At 45.4% G+C, this 18,816-nt stretch overlaps 1 protein-coding gene, 1 non-coding gene and 1 pseudogene across 4 annotated transcripts in view; 2 read left to right on the forward strand and 1 right to left on the reverse strand.

Annotated features, from left to right (window-relative positions):
- The window catches only part of SETD3 (SET domain containing 3, actin N3(tau)-histidine methyltransferase), an 85,297-nt gene that overhangs the window by 33,963 nt on the left and 32,518 nt on the right, over positions 1-18,816 (reverse strand). The gene's annotated exons all lie outside the window — the stretch shown is intronic.
- LOC108593569 (receptor expression-enhancing protein 4 pseudogene) lies at positions 5,715-9,456 on the forward strand (annotated as a pseudogene). Its single transcript, XR_013521523.1, has one exon. The product of XR_013521523.1 is annotated as a receptor expression-enhancing protein 4 pseudogene (transcript).
- LOC118145290 (U6 spliceosomal RNA) lies at positions 14,368-14,474 on the forward strand. Its single transcript, XR_004730416.1, has one exon. It is a non-coding gene; the product is annotated as a U6 spliceosomal RNA (small nuclear RNA).

Here is an 18,816-nt window from a genome sequence, read left to right on the forward strand (position 1 = left end):
ACCGGTAGCAGTCCTGGTAAAAACAAACAGCACTCTTTAGAGTCCATTTAATTTTCTGAATTGAATATTTTGTGCAGGAAAAAATTCAGTATTTCAGTCTTCATTACCATTCTAATCTGAAAGTTAAAAGGCAACAATGACAAAAACAGTAAATCAAGTTCTTAATAATCGAAGCAAAGGGTTTTCCGGAAAAAAATCTCTGGTTTCTGCAAATGACAAGCCATTTACATTCACACTTTAAGTACTGCTTTTAAGCCTCCAAAAAGCAAAACTTAAGTTCATATGTTAATATGCTCCACATAAAGCTCCCATAATTAATGTATTGAGCTTTGTTTCAAATAAAAGTCTAAGGGCACAGATGTGGAATGACCAAGATTTCTCTCAAATTCCTCTCATCACATCTACAACGATTAAAAGGAGATGGATGCAGACGTAACAGTGACACACAAAGCAACAACACTTCTAGAGTGAACACACAAGAATGCCCTAACAATCTCACACTGAGGTGTCCCGGCTTCAACCTGCTGACACTCTGGGCCAGACAGCTCTTTGTTGTAGGGCTGTCCTGTGCCTTGCAGGGTGTCTACAGCACCCCAGGCCCAGGTGTGACAGCCAAAACGTCCCTATTCCCCCAAGGATCAGTCATTCTTGGTGGAGAACCAGCGAGCTAAACAAGGAGTTCTTATAAAGGTCACAAAAAGCACTATCTTTAAAAAATAAAACTGATAAATTACACTTTGTTAAAATTAAGAACTTCTATTCATCAAATAATATCATTAAGAAAGTGACTAGGCAAACCACAAACTAGAAGATAGTCACAAAATATGTATCTTGTAAAGGACACACATCCAGAAGAAAAAGCCAAGTTAAAGGCAGGCAGTAGCAGGGAGAGGAGATGGAGAGTCAATGCTTAACATTCAGAGTTTCTATTTGAGGTGGTGACTATGGTGGCAATGGTTACACAACATTGTGAATGCAACAAATGACACTAAATAGCACACTTAACAATGGTTAAAATGGCAATTTCATGTTATGTGTGTTTTACAATTTTGCAAATTAATAATGTAATGTATGTCCCCAAAATACACACTGGATTTCAAAGACTTTTATAAAAAATAATGTAAAATCTATTAATAATTTTTATACTGATTACATGTTTAACAGCTATTTCAGATTATCTTGAGTTAAATAAAACGTATTTTTTAAATTCTTCAGTGACCATAAGATTTGAACAGGCATTTTCCAAAAGAGGATATCTAAATAGCTAATAAGCAAATGAAAACATGCTCAACACCATTAGCCATCAAGGAATGGAAATCAAATCATCATAAATAGTACTACATGTCCATCAGAATATTCCAAAACACCAAGCACTAATGAGGGAGTGGAGAAACTAGAATGCTTGTGAACTGCTGGTGCGAGTATAAATTGATTTAACCACTTCAGAAAACAGTTCATGAACATTTACTGAAGCTAAACATACAACCACCCAATACCCCAGTGATTCTTCTCCCAAGAGAATACCCAGAAGAAATGAATGTCCACAAGAGGACAAACATAAGATTACTTCTAGCAGCTTCACTTGTAAGAGCCAAAAACTAGAAACAACTCAAATGTCCGTTGACAGAAGAAATGGATGAAAAACTGTGGTACATTCATACAGTGAGAAACTATACAGAAATTTTCAAAAAGAATAAACTACAGCTACACCAGGCAACATGGGTGAATCTCAGTGACTGAGACAAAGAAGCCCGAGGTCAAGGGGCCCCTACTACATGTTCCTCCTGACGCAAAGTCCACGAGGAGACAAAGCACCTGAAGACCACAGAAGAGTGCTTACCCCTGACACGGGTCGGGCACCAACAGGGAAAGAACAGTGGGGAGTTTTCCAGGTTGCTAGAAATGTTCCATGTCTGGATTTGGGCTGTGCTACTTGAGAATAAAAACTACCTATATTTAATACACATGTACTTCATTATGTGCAAGTTAAATCTCAATTTTTTTAAATTAAAAGTTGACATAAAATTCCCCAAATGGGCTCATCTTTGCTACAGAAGGTTACTAACTGGCCCCAGCCTTTTAATATATTTTTATCCTATTAATACTGGCTATCTTAAAAGAATTAACGAAGTAGTCAAAAGCCTGTTCATTATTACTCTGATACCATTTACCACCATGCACAAAAGTCTACCCTTCTGTATTATTTGCCATGTATACTGTCTGGATAGACTGAACAAATCTTACTTAAAAAGTCTATGGTGTTCAATACTTGGAAGCCATCATTAATAGCTTCCTGCTTTCAAGTATAGCTGTATTTTTTTTACTCAGTAAACTCATAAATCATTTGAATCTCTCCTGCCTCTAAAGTTTTCTTAGCAAATTCTGCCTAGAATTTGGGTAATTAATCCTTTGCCGACTGGTGAAATCCTTTGTTGTGATCAGCTGTTATTCAAGTGTTTTATTGACATTTAGCTTCTCTCCATGTGTCTTACCTCCCAATAGCTTGTGCTAGGGATTCAAGAGAACAGAGTTGAAGCTGGTACTTTTAACAGCCACGAGTGCCCTGAATATAACAGTTACTCAATAGTTCATTGAACTGGGAAGAACTATCCCAGGCCATCAACCTCTTTCACACCTAGTCCAAGAATCCTCTCTTCAACACACCCAAAAGGCCATGACAAGAAGCTTCATCTGTAAAACATGCACTTATAACATCCTCTATATCTAGAAATATCTTTCCCTCCATTTCACAGCTGGCTTCACAGTCCTGTAGGAGAAACAAGGCAAGTTTCCCTTTTTTTTTTTAGTAAGTATGGAAACCGAGGCTCAGATTGCTTGAGAGACTTGTCCACGGGTACACAGTGAATGGCTGACACAGAAAGATGACTCCTGGGCTCCAATATCTGGCCATCAGTCTTCCCGCCTGTATTAGTCCGTTCTCACACTGTTATAAAGAACTGCCCAAGATGGGGTAATTTAAAAAGGGAAGTTTCACTGACTCACAGTTCAGCATGGCTGGGGAGGCCTCAGGAAACTTACAGTCACAGTGGAAGAGGAACAGAAAACAAGGCACTTTCTTCACAAGGCAGCAGGAAGGAGAAGGGCCAAACAAAGGGGGAAGAGCCCCTTATAAAACCATCAGATCTTGTAAGCAACTCACTCACTATCACAAGAACAACACGGGGGAACCGCCTCTGTGATTCAGTTACCTCCACTTGGTCTCTCCCTTGACGCGTGGTGATTACGAGAATGATGGAGACTACAGTTCACGATGAGAGGCGGGTGGAAACACAAAGCCTAACCGGACCACCACTGCACTTCTGCCTTCCAAATGACTCCTGGGAAAGTTCAAACAGCTAGTGTCCAACAGTTTCTAAATCCAGAAGGGCATGGTCTACATAGGAGCTCTCCTTCTCAGTGTTCCATCATCCAGAAACAGGTCTTCTGCATTCCTGACAGAAGTGTTAGGCAGGACAAAGTAAGGGACAGAGCCTGGACATGGCCACCAGCACCCCACTGCCCCGACAGCATCTACTAGTACTCCCTAGACAGGCTCAGACGGCATTCCCTATTACAGCACGGGGATAAGTGTTATGCTGAGATTAAGCAGCACTCCCTTAAATTCAAAAGAATAAAAGTAAGTGAGTTAGGCTTGGAATGACCTTTCCTTAACACAAATCTGCTGTCGTCCACTATCGTGTTCTTACGGTGCTTTTCTCTCTTTTTTTTTTTACAGGGTACGTCCCTCCTCTAAGAGACATTTATTCCTCGCACCAACAAACATTAATGGAACGTCTCACAAGTGTTAGACCCCAGAGACACAAACAGAGCAAGACACACTCCCGACTGTAAGCAGATTGCGCGGAAGTGTGGCGGGTCAAGGAGCACATCAGTACGAGGTTCCCCAAAGCTCTGACTTGTCCAAGTTCTCTCCATAGTTCTAGCCGAGGTAAAATGTTGGAAGTCGAGTAAAGCAGGTACAGAGATTCCTCCAGAACTCTGCATGCGTGGCTCCACCCTCCCAGGCCCTACTCCCCGGTAGAGCATCCACCTAGGACGGAGTCCACGTGTGCGCCCCTGTGGCCGGCGGGGCGGGGCGGGGCGTCATGGGCCTCTTACGGTGCTTTTCATTCCTCTCGGCAGCCTCTCCAGGAAGAACCTACCCACACACCAGAAAGAAATCTAGCACTGTGCTGAAAAGTGCTGACCTTGCAAACAGCTCCTAGCTGTTTCCACTCAAAAAAATTGGAAACACATGTCCACACAAAATCCTGTGTGTGCTTGTTCAGAGCATTGTTATTTATTATGGCCAGTAGAAACTCAAATGCCCATCAACTGATGAATGGATAAACAATGTGGTTTTATCCATACAGTGGAATATTATGCAGCCATAAACGGGAATGAAGGTACTGGCTGACAATGTGGATGAATGTCAAAAACATCACACTAAGTCAAGAGCTGACACAAAATGCTGTATACCATATAATTCTGCTTATATGAAATGACTAGAATAGAGAAATCCACAGAAAACCACCCGGGTGGTTGCTGGGGGCTGGAGTTAATGGAGAGTGACTGCTGATGGGTACAGTTTCTTTCTGAGACAATAAAAATGTTCCGAAGTTAGGTAGTGGTGCAGGTTATACAACTCTGTGACTATACCAAGAACCATTATACTATATGCTTTTAGAGGGTGAATTTAATGATATGGAATTACATTGCAATAAAAGTGTCATTAAAAACAAAAAATGGGGTTTTTTTGGCCAGAGCACCAGAAATTTATTAAATCCCCCATTTCCCCCCAAAATATGATCACCCACACTCGGCAAGGGGACAGGGAGGCCCCCAGCCTGATTCGTGCAGCCTGTGTCAGGAGGACCAGGGGTTATCAGGCAGGAGCCAGGCTGTGGGACAGGGGAACATGGAGTGGGCAGGACAGACAAGGTAGTGCAAGGGCAGAGGCTTCTGGCTGGAAGTCCTGGACCCCCAGTATAAAGCAGGGGAAGAAAAGAGGGGGGTTCATGTACAGCAGGCGGGACCCTGAGCCCTGACAGAGGCAGTGTGGGGAAGGGCACGAAGAACACGGAGGATAAAACCAGCCCTCGGGACACGGCTCTGTCCTGGGTCTCAAGGCACACACACGCACGTACACACACACACACACACACACACACACAATACAAGATGCTTCTGGCATGAGGGGCAGGGTCCCAGAGACCCCCTTCCTCATTCGAGCTAAAAACTGGGAGAGGCTGAGCAGGGGCTGGGACCAAGACCCACGCTTTACCAGTGGGGTGAATTTTTTGGTTTTTCTCTCCAAAAGGGAAATTTAAAAATCTACACCAAATTCACTAAGTAATAAAAACCCAGCCTCCCTTTCCTCACTTGAGCCTCAGACTGGGCCAGAAAAGCGAAACAATGAATAACAGGTACATGCCCAGGCCGGGTCTCCCCACCCAAATACAAGTCCCAGAGTGGGAAGCTTGGAGCTAGGATGGGGTGCAAAGTCCCAGCCACCAGCCCTGTCTGCTGACTGCCAAGAGCAGAGTGAGGCGGGAGCAGGGTGAGAGAGATCACCCCAGGAGAAAAAGGTTTCCAAAGACAAATTCTAAAAACGTGAGAGATGGGTGTCGATAGCAGAAAGTATCGAAGGGCTTGGTGCTGGGTGAGGCGGCAATGGGGGCTTTTCATTAAAAGTGATAAACACCCAGCCTTTTTTTTTTTTTTTTTTTTCCTGTTGCTTCCTAGTCCAAAGATGATCTTAATAGGAAAAACTCATTTGGCAGAAGCAAGACTCGGCACACAGGCTATCTCCCTCACTCTTCCACGGCCGTACCTGCCCTGTCCTGCCCTCCCCAACCCCACTTTCCGAATAAAATCAGAGGACTATGGGCAGCTGCAGGTCCAAGACGTCGGCGGCTGTGAGTAGCAGCTCCTGCAAGGGCGGACAGTCCGAGATGCTCTCCCCATCACTGGCATTGTCTTGCACCCGCATGGACTCGGGCTGTGCGGTGGATGATGTACTGGATCGTTTTTGCACTCTTCATGGTAGCAGAGATCGTCACCGACATTTTTATCTCCTGGTTCCCTTTCTACTATGAGATCAAGATGGCCTTTGTGCTGTGGCTGCTCTCGCCCTACACCAAGGGCGCCAGCCTGCTTTACCTCAAGTTTGTCCACCCATCCCTGTCCCGCCACGAGAAGGAGATCGACGCATACCTCGTGGAGGCCAAGGAGCGCAGCTACGAGACCATGCTTAGCTTCGGGAAGCGGGGCCTCAACATTGCCGCCTCGGCTGCTGTGCAGGCTGCCAGCAAGAGTCAGGGGGCGCTGGCCGGCAGGCTGCTGAGCTTCTCCATGCAGGACCTGCGCTCCATCCCCGATGCACCCGCTCCTGCCTAACAGGACGCCCTCTACCCAGAGGACCAGGTGCTCCACCGGAGGCCACCCATTGGGTACCGGGACGGGGGCCTGCAGGACAGCAACACGGAGGATGACTGTTGGTCAGATACTGAGGCGGTCCCCCGGATGCCAGCCCGGCCCCGAGAGAAGCCCCTGAGCCGCAGCCAGAGCCTGCGTGTGATCAAGAGGAAGCCACTGGTGCGGGAGGGCACCTCGCGCTCCCTAAAGGTTCGGACGAGGAAAAAGACTGTGCCCTCAGACATGGACAGCTGGGGTCTGCTGCGTCTGGCCCGTTCTTACCTCGTGCCCTGCAGGGCTCTGGGGATATTTGGAGACCTTTGGCTGCCCATCTGGCCTGCCTGCACCGGCCGCTGGGCCCCGCCCTCCTTGCTCCTGCTGATGGTTAAGGGCCGGGAGCAGATGCTGCCAAGGCCGCAGGCAGGATGCACCATGATGTACCAAAGCAGGCTAGGCCAGCACTCTTACTTATGGCCTTGCTCTGCCTCCTCCTTCCCTGGTTGTGGGACCAGAGCCCTCCAGGAACTCCTGCAAATGAAACCAAAAGTCTACCTGGGTGTGTTCATTCCTTCCTGTCCTTCTAAGTACTTGATAGCCTTTCATAAGGCCTGGTGTGTGTATCCTGGTTGTGTGTGTGTGTGTGTGTGTTGGTGAGTGAGGTCAGGTTTGTGAACGTTTTGATAAACAAATACGTAAAGGGGAAAAAAAAAAAAATTGAGGCCGGTGGCGGTGGCTGCGTGCACCGGGACCGCGGCGACTCGCACGAGCGAGGCCGCGACCTGCCGCTCCAGCGCGGGACCAGCAGCGAGGGCGGAGCACGGGGTTCTCTGCGTCAGGAAGCGCGGGTCGGAGCCGTAACTGCCCCAGCCGCGGGGCGAACGCGCCAAGGCCCGCTCCCAAGTCGGCTTCCTCCCCGGGGCCACTTTGCCCCGGGTCTCCCCGTTCTCCAGGTCCTCCGAACTGCAGAGTCGGAGGCCGTGGACGGCAGGCTCTGCCTCAGCCGAGGGACAGCTGAACCGCCCCTCTGCTTCCCGCAACTGCCCCGACCCCCGCCCCCCCGTCCCAGCCCTTGCTTTTTTTTTCATTAGTCATTTATTCAAACAATAATTACGAGGCATGGACCCAGGGACAAACACCGTGCTAAGTGCCGGGAACACACAGACACAGCTTCAGGAATGAACTGGGAAGGTAGGCATGAAATGGATAATTACAAGAGATTCTGATTAAGGTCTGTAAGAACCGAGTGCCTTGCTGAAAATGACCAGAGAAATGGAACTCTGTGTCTGCCTGATGGTGGGGGGCAGGGAGGTTGTGAAAGGCTTGAAGCAAGAGATGACTTGGGCATAGATTTTTAAGAATAAATTACTTACAGAATTAATCAGCCAGGGAAGGGCACTACAAGGAACAGCAGGTACAAAAGGCATGAGGTCACGAAAGGGGGAGGTAGATCCATGCAAAAGTTTGAAGTTTAGCCTGAGTAGCTGTGGAGCATCAGAAACGAAGCGGGAAATGCAGAAGGCGGTACAGACAAAACCATGAAGCAGTTTGTGTGTCAAGCTGAGTGGTTTGAGCTTATTTTCTGAGCCAAAGGTTGTGTAATCAGGTGGCTCTTAGACACAGTTAATGGATCCACATTGTGTTGTATTTCCGTTTGTTTTAAAATATTGAGTTAATATTTAAAACCCAGGAATCTCCCCCACAAAAATCTGATGTTTGGCTTTATTTTTAACATAGAACTTCTGCCAACATGAGGCCTGTTTTTCCACATGGATTTAATCACCTGGGTCTCAGTAGCAGCTGGCTTCCCCACACAGGACATGCATTTGCCACAGTCCCTACCATTCCCTATAGTCTTTCCAGTATGAACAATGAGTATTAGCTGCCATTTATCATTGAGCATGACCTTGTTTTCCTTGTTTTCTCTGTACCCATGTCTCTAGCAAAGATGGGGAAATAAGAGATGGTGAGCCTTCCTGGCTGGGTTTTTTTTTTTTTAATGACACTTTTTTTGCAAACAACACAGTCACTACTGCTCATGACCCCACACAGATGTATTTTTTTATCCAGTGAGTGTTCCCTGGGTTCTTACTATGTGCCAGTACTGGTTTAGGTCCCTCCATTTAAGCAGGATTCCTGAGCACCTCCCTCCACTGTTTAAAACACTTCTACAGCTTGAGTTGAAATATAAATCGGTAGTAGGTGAGCAGAAGGTACTCAATAAATGTTTATGAAATGAATGATCAGCTCCCATGGTTACATGATGAAGTCAGCAAAGTCCAGCGGCTAGTGAAGATAGTTCAGTTAGATATGAGATTAAGTCTGGGGGTTATCACCAACCAGGTATGAACTGAAGTCTAGAAACAGGACAGCAAATAGGCCTCAATTTCCTTACTGGCAAGTGAGAACAGCAGTATCCAGGCCTCACAGGCCTGCAGAGATTCAGTGGAATTGTGTCAGTGTGGATCTTGGCATTGAGTAAAGTGCTACCTCAACAGTTCCGTTCCCTGCCTTCCAGCCTGTCTACCTTGCCACCTCCCTGTGCACACCACACTCCAGTCCCACTGTGTAGCCATGTGCTGTGCCCTCCACCCTCCACCAGGCTAATTCCTACGTCATCTTCAGGGTTCAGTCACCAGTCCTACCTCTGTGAAGTCTTCCTGACTCCCTCTTTCTGCTGCTTTCCCTGCCTCTGGGTGACTCCCCCCCACCGCCCCCAATGCAATTACATCATGTACTGCATGGGGTTTTCCTTGCAAACAGAAACTACACCAGCACCTCTCTGCAATCCCAGTACTTAACAATGTTCTTCACACATCAGTGGTGCTTGATAGTAGGTACTGCCAAAAAAGAAAAAGCACTAGATCAGCGAGACTTGTGTGTGACGGTGTGATATGATGTGTGTGTGCATGCGCGTGCGTGCGTGTGTGTGACACAGAGAAAGATTGATTCTCCTCAATAAATCTCTTTCAGTTTTGGAATACTATTCCAAAACCCTCAATGTAACTTGGCCCAGCACTTCAGTAACCCAAAGAAACTCTACTTCACATCTACATTTACTGAAATTCTTCCTTCGTCAATGCATCGTCTGTATTCACTTGACACAGTGTCTGCATTTAGATACCAGTTAACTGTATCTAAGTAGTCCCTCAGGTCAGTCTACACACCTATTAATGAGAAGCCAATGTCCTTCTGGTTCCAGAAACCACAGCCACTAACTCACTCTAACCGAAGAAAAGGCACACAAGAACAAGGACTTCCCAGCCGATGGCAGCATTTCTGTCGAAAACTATCAAATAAAAACTGGCTGATTAATTTTAGATGACTTCGGAGCATTTAAGGAAAAAACATGAGACTGACATAAAGATTTTAAAACTCATTAGAGCTGGTCTTGAAATCACTGATATATTTAAATTGAAATCTGCTCATTCTGACAGCTTTTCGTTCAGATATGCTACTATGTGTGTGTCACTACGGTTAAGGTTGGGTGAGCACTTCCATTAAAACCTTCACTTTCAGAAGCTTGTAATTTAACAATAAAAATTTGCTCCAGGCTTGACTTTTGCATACAAAAGGTTTCAAATATATATTCTGAAGAATAAAATAAACCTGTCTGAACTGAAAGCTCAGATGCAAAGCACAGATTTCTTGCGTGTGTCTCGGGTTTAGACAAGCTAGAATAAGCTAGGAATTTAGCAGTGAAGACAAACTTTTCTACACCACAAAGCTTCAAAACAGAGAAAGGTTAGTAAAGACATGTTATGAGCAAGATAAACTTAAAACCAATTTATTCCAGAATCCTCAAGATCATCCTCATCTCTCAAACTCTTCACATCCAGTTTGTCACCAAATCCTGTCAATTCTACCTACAGGTGCTTCTCAAGATTCACCAGGCTAACTGGTCTTGTGGCCTCCAAATCTTCCACCTCCCTGCTGTTGAGGCTGTCATTAAGCAAGCAACAAACCAGTGCTGGTCTGACCATGCGTCCCCTGCAGGGTAAGTTCCCAACTGCCTAGCAAGGCTTGCTGAAGGCTCTTTGGGGCCTAGTCCTCTCCCCCTCACTGTGAACAGGCCTTTCTGTTTGATCTTCTTGCCTTTTATATCCAATACAGGGACTCTGCTTTCCAACATTATAGGGAGGTGCTCATATCCAGCTTCAGGTTAATTGCATTAGAAGAAGGATTACATTTTAAAAACACATTTATATTCATTATAGCTCAGCTGCATTCGCAAGTCTATCAGAGAGGGTAGACTGTAAATATGGGAACTGAGGCGCAGGGCATCTGAGTGGCTTCAGCAGGCGTCACACAAGGAGAACTGCTAATGCAGCAGCCACTTCATCCCAACTTTGGCTGGAGCCACAGGAGCTCCAGGCATCCCTGGGAGATTCAGGCGTCAGACTCAGGGGAGCAGGCTCCTGCTGGAAATTCACAACTGGCTTCTCAGCTACAGGGCTGTGCCCTCTGCAAGGCAGAGGTTGCTCTTCTGTACATTCCCTTCTCACTCCCAACTCCAGACTTCTGCTGACCATGTTTCCCCCAACCAGACAACTTTGCCTTTCAAGGCCCACTCAGGTCCCACCTGACTGCCCCATGCTTCACAGAGATCAGACAGCAGAGCACTGCCTCTGTTTACCATTTTTGCTCTTTAAAGAAAACATTTCCTGCTTGTTTTCCTTCTATTTCCAATGATAAACTTCTAGAAGGCAAGGACGTCATGTTGATTTTGTATCTCCTTATAGCACCTATGACTGAACCAAAGGAGAACCATTCAGCAAAACTCATTATGTATATATTCTAAAATATATTTATATAAATATAAAAATTTATATAAATATATGAAATATTTAAATGTTTTATATATTTATATATAAATTAAGTATATTTCATATCACCCCATTTTTTGGAGAATATAGAAAGCACTTTAAAAAAAAAAAAAAGAAAAATACAATAGCCCACGAGAACAAAAACCAGTTATTAGGAGAGCTGCTCCATTAAATCTGCTAAAAGCTGAGGATCTGATAAATTCCCCCCTCACTGTGGATTTCACCTCTCAAAAGACAGAGAAAGAAAGCTCAGCAACACTGACGCTCAGGACCAAAGAGGTCTCTGAGTGGAGTGACAGTACGCTGTCACACCCTCGGCAATCTTCACCTAAGCTGCTCCTCGGAGATCCTCTCAGGTTTAGTGTTCATCCCAGCAGGGGTAAAACCATCATAGAGGGACAAAAGTGTCCAACAGGGGCCTTTGTACAACCTGAGAAAAGTTGTCTGTCTATGAGGCCCCAGCCTGGTGGGGACACAGCATGGGGTGCAGCGGATGGACTGGACCTCACTCCTTTTATGTCTCCTTATAGCATGACTGAACCACAGGACCTAATCAGGCGCTTCTGTGTGCACAGAGGGCTCACCGCCCTCAGAGAGCCTGCCCACATGTGGCTTACACGTGGAGAACAAGGCAGTTGGTTCCCCACTCAACCAACACTGCCTGAGCCCTCCTGTGTGAGGTGCCACCAAGGGGCTCTTTTTGGAATATAAATGGTAGGCTTTTCCTTATACTTAGAACAAACTCAGAGGGCTGGGCTGCCCAGATGGCTGTGCCCCTGCTGTGGCCTCATCAGGGGCTGCCTCCTCCCTGATGAGGCCACAGGCATTTTAAACATTCCCAATCTCTCCGGACCAAAAAACCATGACCTTTAGTGCGCAGATGCCCAGGGAATGAACTCTATGAAGCGACCGTGGAGGGCGCAGCACGCTGACTGAGCACACCGGCTCTACAGCAGATCTGAATGAGCCCCTATCTAGCCACTTCCTGGCTGTGAAACTTCAGGGAGTTTCAGTTCCTCAGTAAAAGAAAAGTAGTCATACTTTCTCACTGGGTTATTAAAAGAATGAAATGTAATACACAGTTTCTGGCTGAGTTTTATCAAATGTTAGTTGTTTGCTGTTTGGCTACTGACTGTTTTATTCATTCAACAGACAATTACGGACACCATCTCTGTGTTAGGCACATTCTAGATGAGAATGAAGCTTAAGTCCTTGTCCTCAGTGGGCTTACATTCAAACTGGGAAGTTGGACAAATGAAAGAATATACAGATGACCCTTGAACCACACGGGTTTTAACTGAGTGGGTCCACTTATACACAGATTTTCTTCCAGATCTGCCACTCCTGAGATAGCAAGGCCCACCCCTTCTTCTCCTCCTCCTCCTCCTCCTTCTACGCCTACTCAATGTGGCAATGATGAAGATGAAGACCTTGATGATAACCCACTCCCACTAATGAACAGGAAATATATTTTCTCTTCCTTATGATTTTCTCCAGCTTACTTTATTGCAAGAATACAGTATAAAATACATTTAGCAGACAACATATGTGTCAATCAACTGTTGGCGTTACTGTATTGCTAAGGCCTCGGGTCAACAGTAGTCACTAGTAGTTAAGTTTCTGGGGAGTTAGAAGTTATATGGATTTCAACTGCATGGGGTATTCAAGAGTCAACTGTACATGCTGACAGGTACTGACCGCCAGGTAAGAGGGGAGCGAATACCCAGGCACATCCCTAAGACACTGAACAACAGCCCAAAGAACGCCCACCAACCAAACACCCTTACATGGACAGGGGCTCCGATGTGGCACAGACCCCATCTGCCTTGGCCAAGCCACCCCTTTGAGCCTCACCTTCTTATTTCCTAAGAGTTACATACCTATACTACAAGGTTATCATGAGGACGAACTGTGAAGCTGGATACGAACACATTTTATAAAGCTCTAAACAAATGCGGGTTATTATTTACATCATGAAAATTTTCTCCAAATGCCACTATTTTCATTTAAAAACAAAAATAAAACATCCTCCTCAAATTTCTCCATAAAAGCAGTCTTCCTTCTCTAAACTCCCATGATTTTTTTTTTTTTTTTTTTTGAGATGTCGTCTCACTCTGAAGCCCAGGCTGGAGTGCAGTGGCACGATCTCAGCTCACTATAACCTCTGCCTCCCTGGTTCACACAATTCTCTTGACTCAGCCTCCTGAATAGCTAGGACTACAGGCGCACGCCAATATGCCTGGCTGATTTTTGTATTTTTAGTAGAGATGGGGTTTCACCATGTTGGCCAGGCTGGTCTTGAACTCCTGACCTCAAGTGATCTGCCTACCTCAGCCTCCCAAAGTGATGGGATTATAGGCGTGAGCCACTGTGCCGGGCCCCATGAGTTTGTTTTTAATCTGTGTCCTGACATATCACTTTTTGCTGAATTAATTATAGATGATTAGAATGTGAACGGACGGAAGACGGGACTTATTCTGATTAACTGTATAAACGTGCACTTCCAAGCAGGTGCCTGACAGAGGTTATGAATGCTTCAGCTGGTGAGTAAAAAGAACTAAAAGAACTCTCATGCTGCAGAAGATGAGAGTCACTCTCCTGCTCTAAAAGCCAGAAACAAAACTATAAGATGAAGGTTACAGGGAGGCCTAGTTTGCCTCTACATAAGGAACTGCTAACTATAGTCTTCTCATGCTGGAAAGGGCTGCCCTGCAAATTCAGATGATGAGTGGGGCCATGACTTCTGGAAGGAGTACACAGCTCCTGTATCAGTGCAGGATTCAGTCCTTGAATGCTAGGCCATCACAGATATCACCTTCTTTACTGCCACACAGCCTGGTTGGCAGACATTCAGACCCTTTCTACAGCGAACCTAAGATTCCAATTTAACCTGGCCAGACTGAGCTACTGGGTCACAAGCTTGAAATCTAAAGTCCTGTTGTTCTGGGGTCCACTGCATCCCACAAAAACATCAGTGGAAAAGCCAAAGCTGGCAGGCTGGGTGCAGAACAGACAAGGGAGGTCAGAGGATCTGCCATTCACAAGGCTATTTCAGAACTATTAGATTACATGGGCACTCTTCTTGGATAATCTGCCCAGCACAAACTTACAGCTAAAATGAATTTCTGTGCTCATTTAGGCAGCACATATACTAAAACTGGAATAATAACAGGAAGATGAGCATGGTACCTGCCCATGGATGACACATAAACTAGTCAAGAGTTCTATTATTTTTGTCCCATGGCATTGTAGGGTAGCCACGGCTAACAGTAATACATTATATAGTCTCAGATAGCAAGGAAGGGGACACTGAATGTTCCTAACACACAGAAATGAAAAATGTTTGAGATGATGATATGCTAATTATCCTGATCTGATCTTACACATTATATGTATCAAAACACCACCCACATGCAGTGGTTCACACCTGTAATCCTAGCATGTTGGGAGGCCAAGGTGGGCGGATTGCTTGAGCTCAGGAGTTAGAGACCAGCCTGGGCAACAAGGTAAAAACTCATCTCTACAAAAAAATATATAAAAATTAGCCAGGCATGGTGGTACACACAGAGGTGGGAAGATGGCTTAAGCCTGGAAGGCAGAGGCTACAGTGAGCCCAGACAGAGCCACTGCACTCCAGCCTGGGTAAAAGAGCCAGACTTCAAAGAACATGTTTTTAACAATCTTGAAAAAATGAAAAAATAAGAGAAGGAAAGTTTTAAAAACTTCCATCATGGTAAAAGATATGGTCCACCTGGAGTGGACTCTAAGCCCGTAAGGACTCAAGTTAAGCAAAAAATATTCAAAAATAGTGTTCAGGCCGTATCAATTCCAGTAAAGGTGATAATATGATGCAAATGTGGAAAGCTATCTAAGCCTCCTTTGCAAATATCCCAGCTGAATACCTGCAGCCAAGACTCAGCAATACTTGGGCTCTCAAATTCGAAGAAGTCAAGAAGACTGGACCTGAACGTGGTCTAATCAACGGCACCTTATAAACTAACGGCAACAGAATGTGCTATGCCCTCACTCTCTGTCTACAAAGCACCACCATTTCTGTGAAGGCAATCATTTTACCAATTCACTATAAATTCACTCAAGTTCAACTAGTTAAGCCACTTGACATTAAAATGCAGTAGGGGTGAAAAGTCACAACGGTGCTTCCACACTGGGCTGCTGAGAGGTCCCAGACTCTGATCAAAGTTCCATATTAATAATAACTGATGTCCTGGAGGTTCCTCTACCCCTTCCCCCGTTTCATGCGTTTATCACCTCTGTTTCTTCCCTGAGAGTAGATGATCACTACAAAGGGAGGCCATGGGATGGTTGCAGTCGAAATCATTTAGATCATAAGAAATGACAAAAACAGCAAAGTTCTTCAGGGTCACCAGTGTGGGTACACCAATATTAACAAACGTGAGTGATTACAAATGTGTTTAACATGGAAGTGTTCTCATAGGGTACTTATTCAGGGTCACCTCAAAAATATTAGCAGGTTCCTTCTTCTATCACACAGATTAAAAATAAGGCTTAAAAATTCTGTCCCAGAGGATAGGGAATCTACCCAGCGAAGATCTTAGGTTTTGTTTTAAAGCAGGTGTCAAAAAGGAATTTTTTGAAGTTTCTTTTGTTTGTAAATTCTAGGGATTTTCACAAAGTTCTTATTGATCAGACTTGTAGGGAAGACCCAGGATGAGTAAAGCTGGGGCTGGAGTGGGGGAGAGGACTCACAGAAAAGGACAGGCCTGTGGAGACAGAAGAGACAGAGAGCAGAAACTGTGTCAAGGGTCAGACAGGTCTGAGCTTCTGCCTTGACTGGGCTGCTCAGTGGCTCTGGCGAGCTTTCCTGTTCCTACACCTGCCTCTTTGCTTATAAAATAGGGACAATGCCCAGCTCTGGAAGAATGATGAGGGTTAGGAAGCCTCTGTCAGGGCCCTCGGCCCACCACTGGCATTTGGAGGTGCCAATCAACACTGTCTTAGGAGGAAGCCCTGCATTTCTGGCCTCTATTCTGACTTCTCGGTACACAAATTAAAATATCAGTGACAGCCTAGACCTGGTATTAGAGGTTTCTTCTAATTTGATTAATTGTGTCTCAGATTATTCTAGGAAGGTGTAGTTCCAGACACCTCCTTATATAAGACCAGAAAGTAAGAAAAGTCTCACAGTGCTCAGCACATAGCAGGCATTGCCATACATGGTCCCTTTTTTCCTTTCTTGGTTAGGATGCCAGCCCCAAGTCCCATCAATTGGGACTCCATGGTAAGTGTTTGCCCTTTAAGTCTGTTTTCCGTGCCCCTATGGGTGCCTCTACTCCCAGGCAAACACCTGGGTCACAGGTAAAGTGCAAAGCTGGGGACAATGTGCATCACTTTGCTGGACATCAGTTCCCAAACTGATTGACAAAAGCAAAAGTTTTCCTAAAGGGGCCAAGGACCACAGTTAGGTAAAGAGAAAAGGAGGAGGAGGAAGGCCACGGTTTAGCAGGAGGGCTTCCAGTGAGAAGGGTCGGCGAGGAAGACAAAGCAGAAGCATCACCAGTCCCCAGGGCAGGCTGGAGGTGCCGGCATCTGACCTGGGAACTCGCAGCTGCCTCAGGTGGACACCCCAGTGTACTCTACGGGCACCCTCCCCCAGACTCGAAGGCAGGGACACACACCACCAAGAAGATGCCGGGCAGAACCCTAAAGACAGAGAAAAAGCATTTCATTTCTTTCTTTCCTTTTTTTTTTAAAAGACAGAGTCTCACTCTGTCGCCCAAGCTGGAGTGCAATGGTGCAATCTCGGCTCACTGCAACCTCCGCCTCTCGGGTTCAAGCAATTCTTGTGCCTCAGCCTCCCAAAAAGCTGGAACTACAGGAACATGCCACCATGCCTGGCTAATTTTTGTATTTTTTGGTAGAGACAGGGATTCACCCTGTTGGTCAGGCTGATCTCGAACTCCTGACCTCAGGTGATCCGCCCACCTCGGCCTCCCAAAGTGCTGGGATTACAGGCGTGAGCCACTGTACTCGGCCCATTTCATTTCTTCAGTCCTCCAAAAGCCACTGGAACTAAAGATAGACAAAATAGAAAAAATGAAGAGCACTAAATTCTCAGAAGGTGAAGCCTCCATGTGATCTATAACATGTACAAAACAAGAACACAGTTAAAAGCGCAGATTTTTTGATTGACATATCTACAGTTTTCATTTATGGAAATGATGAAATGAGATACATATTTAGAATGAGTAATTTACAAAATTGGAAACCTTAAGTAGGACACAATGAAGACAGTGCTTACACATTTAACACAAATTACGATCAAGGTCAGCTGTCAGGAACAGGCAAGGACACGGGTCAGGGTGTTTCACCAAGACAGCCAGCCGCCCTACCAGACTTTATAAAGGCACCAGCAACTCTCCAGAGACCAGGCAAGCCTGGACTGATGTCCTAAGTCCTAGTTTTTTCAGTTTTCATATCACTAGAAGTTGAATTGGTAAGGATAACAATAAAAAGAAAATAGAGCACAACCAGCTCCTCACAGCTTGGGGGAAGAAAGCAAATAGGCTTATCACTTCCTCTAAGAACAAGTATCTTTCAGTCTCAACACAGAGTAAAAGTAAGAGCTGGAGCAATCTCCTTTAGGGAGCTGAGGAGACTGCCAGCAGGCTCGCAGGCTGGCCTAACAAGCACGCAGTCCTCAGCCTGCAGGGTCATGCCCCGTGAAATACCAGCTCAAGAGGGGAGATTTTAAACAAGATTGCTCTGCCCTTAAAACTAGACTATTTCTTTGTCCCCAAATTAAGATCAGAAACAACTTTAAAGACTAGGATAGTAGTCCGCTGAGCCCATGGCTAGGAGCACAGGCTCTGGGTCTAGCAGCTCTCAGCAGTTTCGGCCCCCTTCTCATGCAGTGTCTTCCATTTGCAGCCACGGGTTTCCTATGATGTGTAAGAGAGCCACTCCCACAGAATGGTTCCATGGGCACACTGTGAAGAATGCCGCTTACACTGGAAAAGTCCACCAGCCAACCCAGATGAACAACCCGAAAACAGACATCATTCTTTCCCTTCTATGCCCCATAATATATGCCCAGTTCCCATGACCATAGAATGCAAAAATTCAATCTAGATTCACTACTCATCACCCTCAACACCTCCAGCCTACGAAACTGGCCACCTCGCACCCTCACCATCATCTCTGACTCTATTCCATCCCTAGCTCCAACCCCTCTGTCAGCAGATGCAATGTTACCATGAAGTTGGCTGAGAACAAAAAATGCCACATATGGAACAGGTTTGCTTCTAGGGAAACATTTAAGTGAAAACGAGGTCAGGAAAATGGCAAGTAGGAGGCAGTGGCCACGGCCACTCTTTGAACTCTGAGGCCAAGTGAACTTTATAAATGATCTGCTGTGTTATCAATTTTAGCAATTTTTTAAGTACCTCCATGCATTTAACTTTACAGCATATACTGCATAAGACACATTCTCAAATTATACATGATGAGGAAATCAGGTCTCTTTTACTTGAAGAGCCATCTAAAATAATTTTTGTATCAAATAAATTATATAGTAATATATAATCTATCAAATAAA

This window comes from Callithrix jacchus, chromosome 8 (assembly GCF_049354715.1).
Source record: "Callithrix jacchus isolate 240 chromosome 8, calJac240_pri, whole genome shotgun sequence".
NCBI classification, from domain to species: domain Eukaryota; kingdom Metazoa; phylum Chordata; class Mammalia; order Primates; family Cebidae; genus Callithrix; species Callithrix jacchus.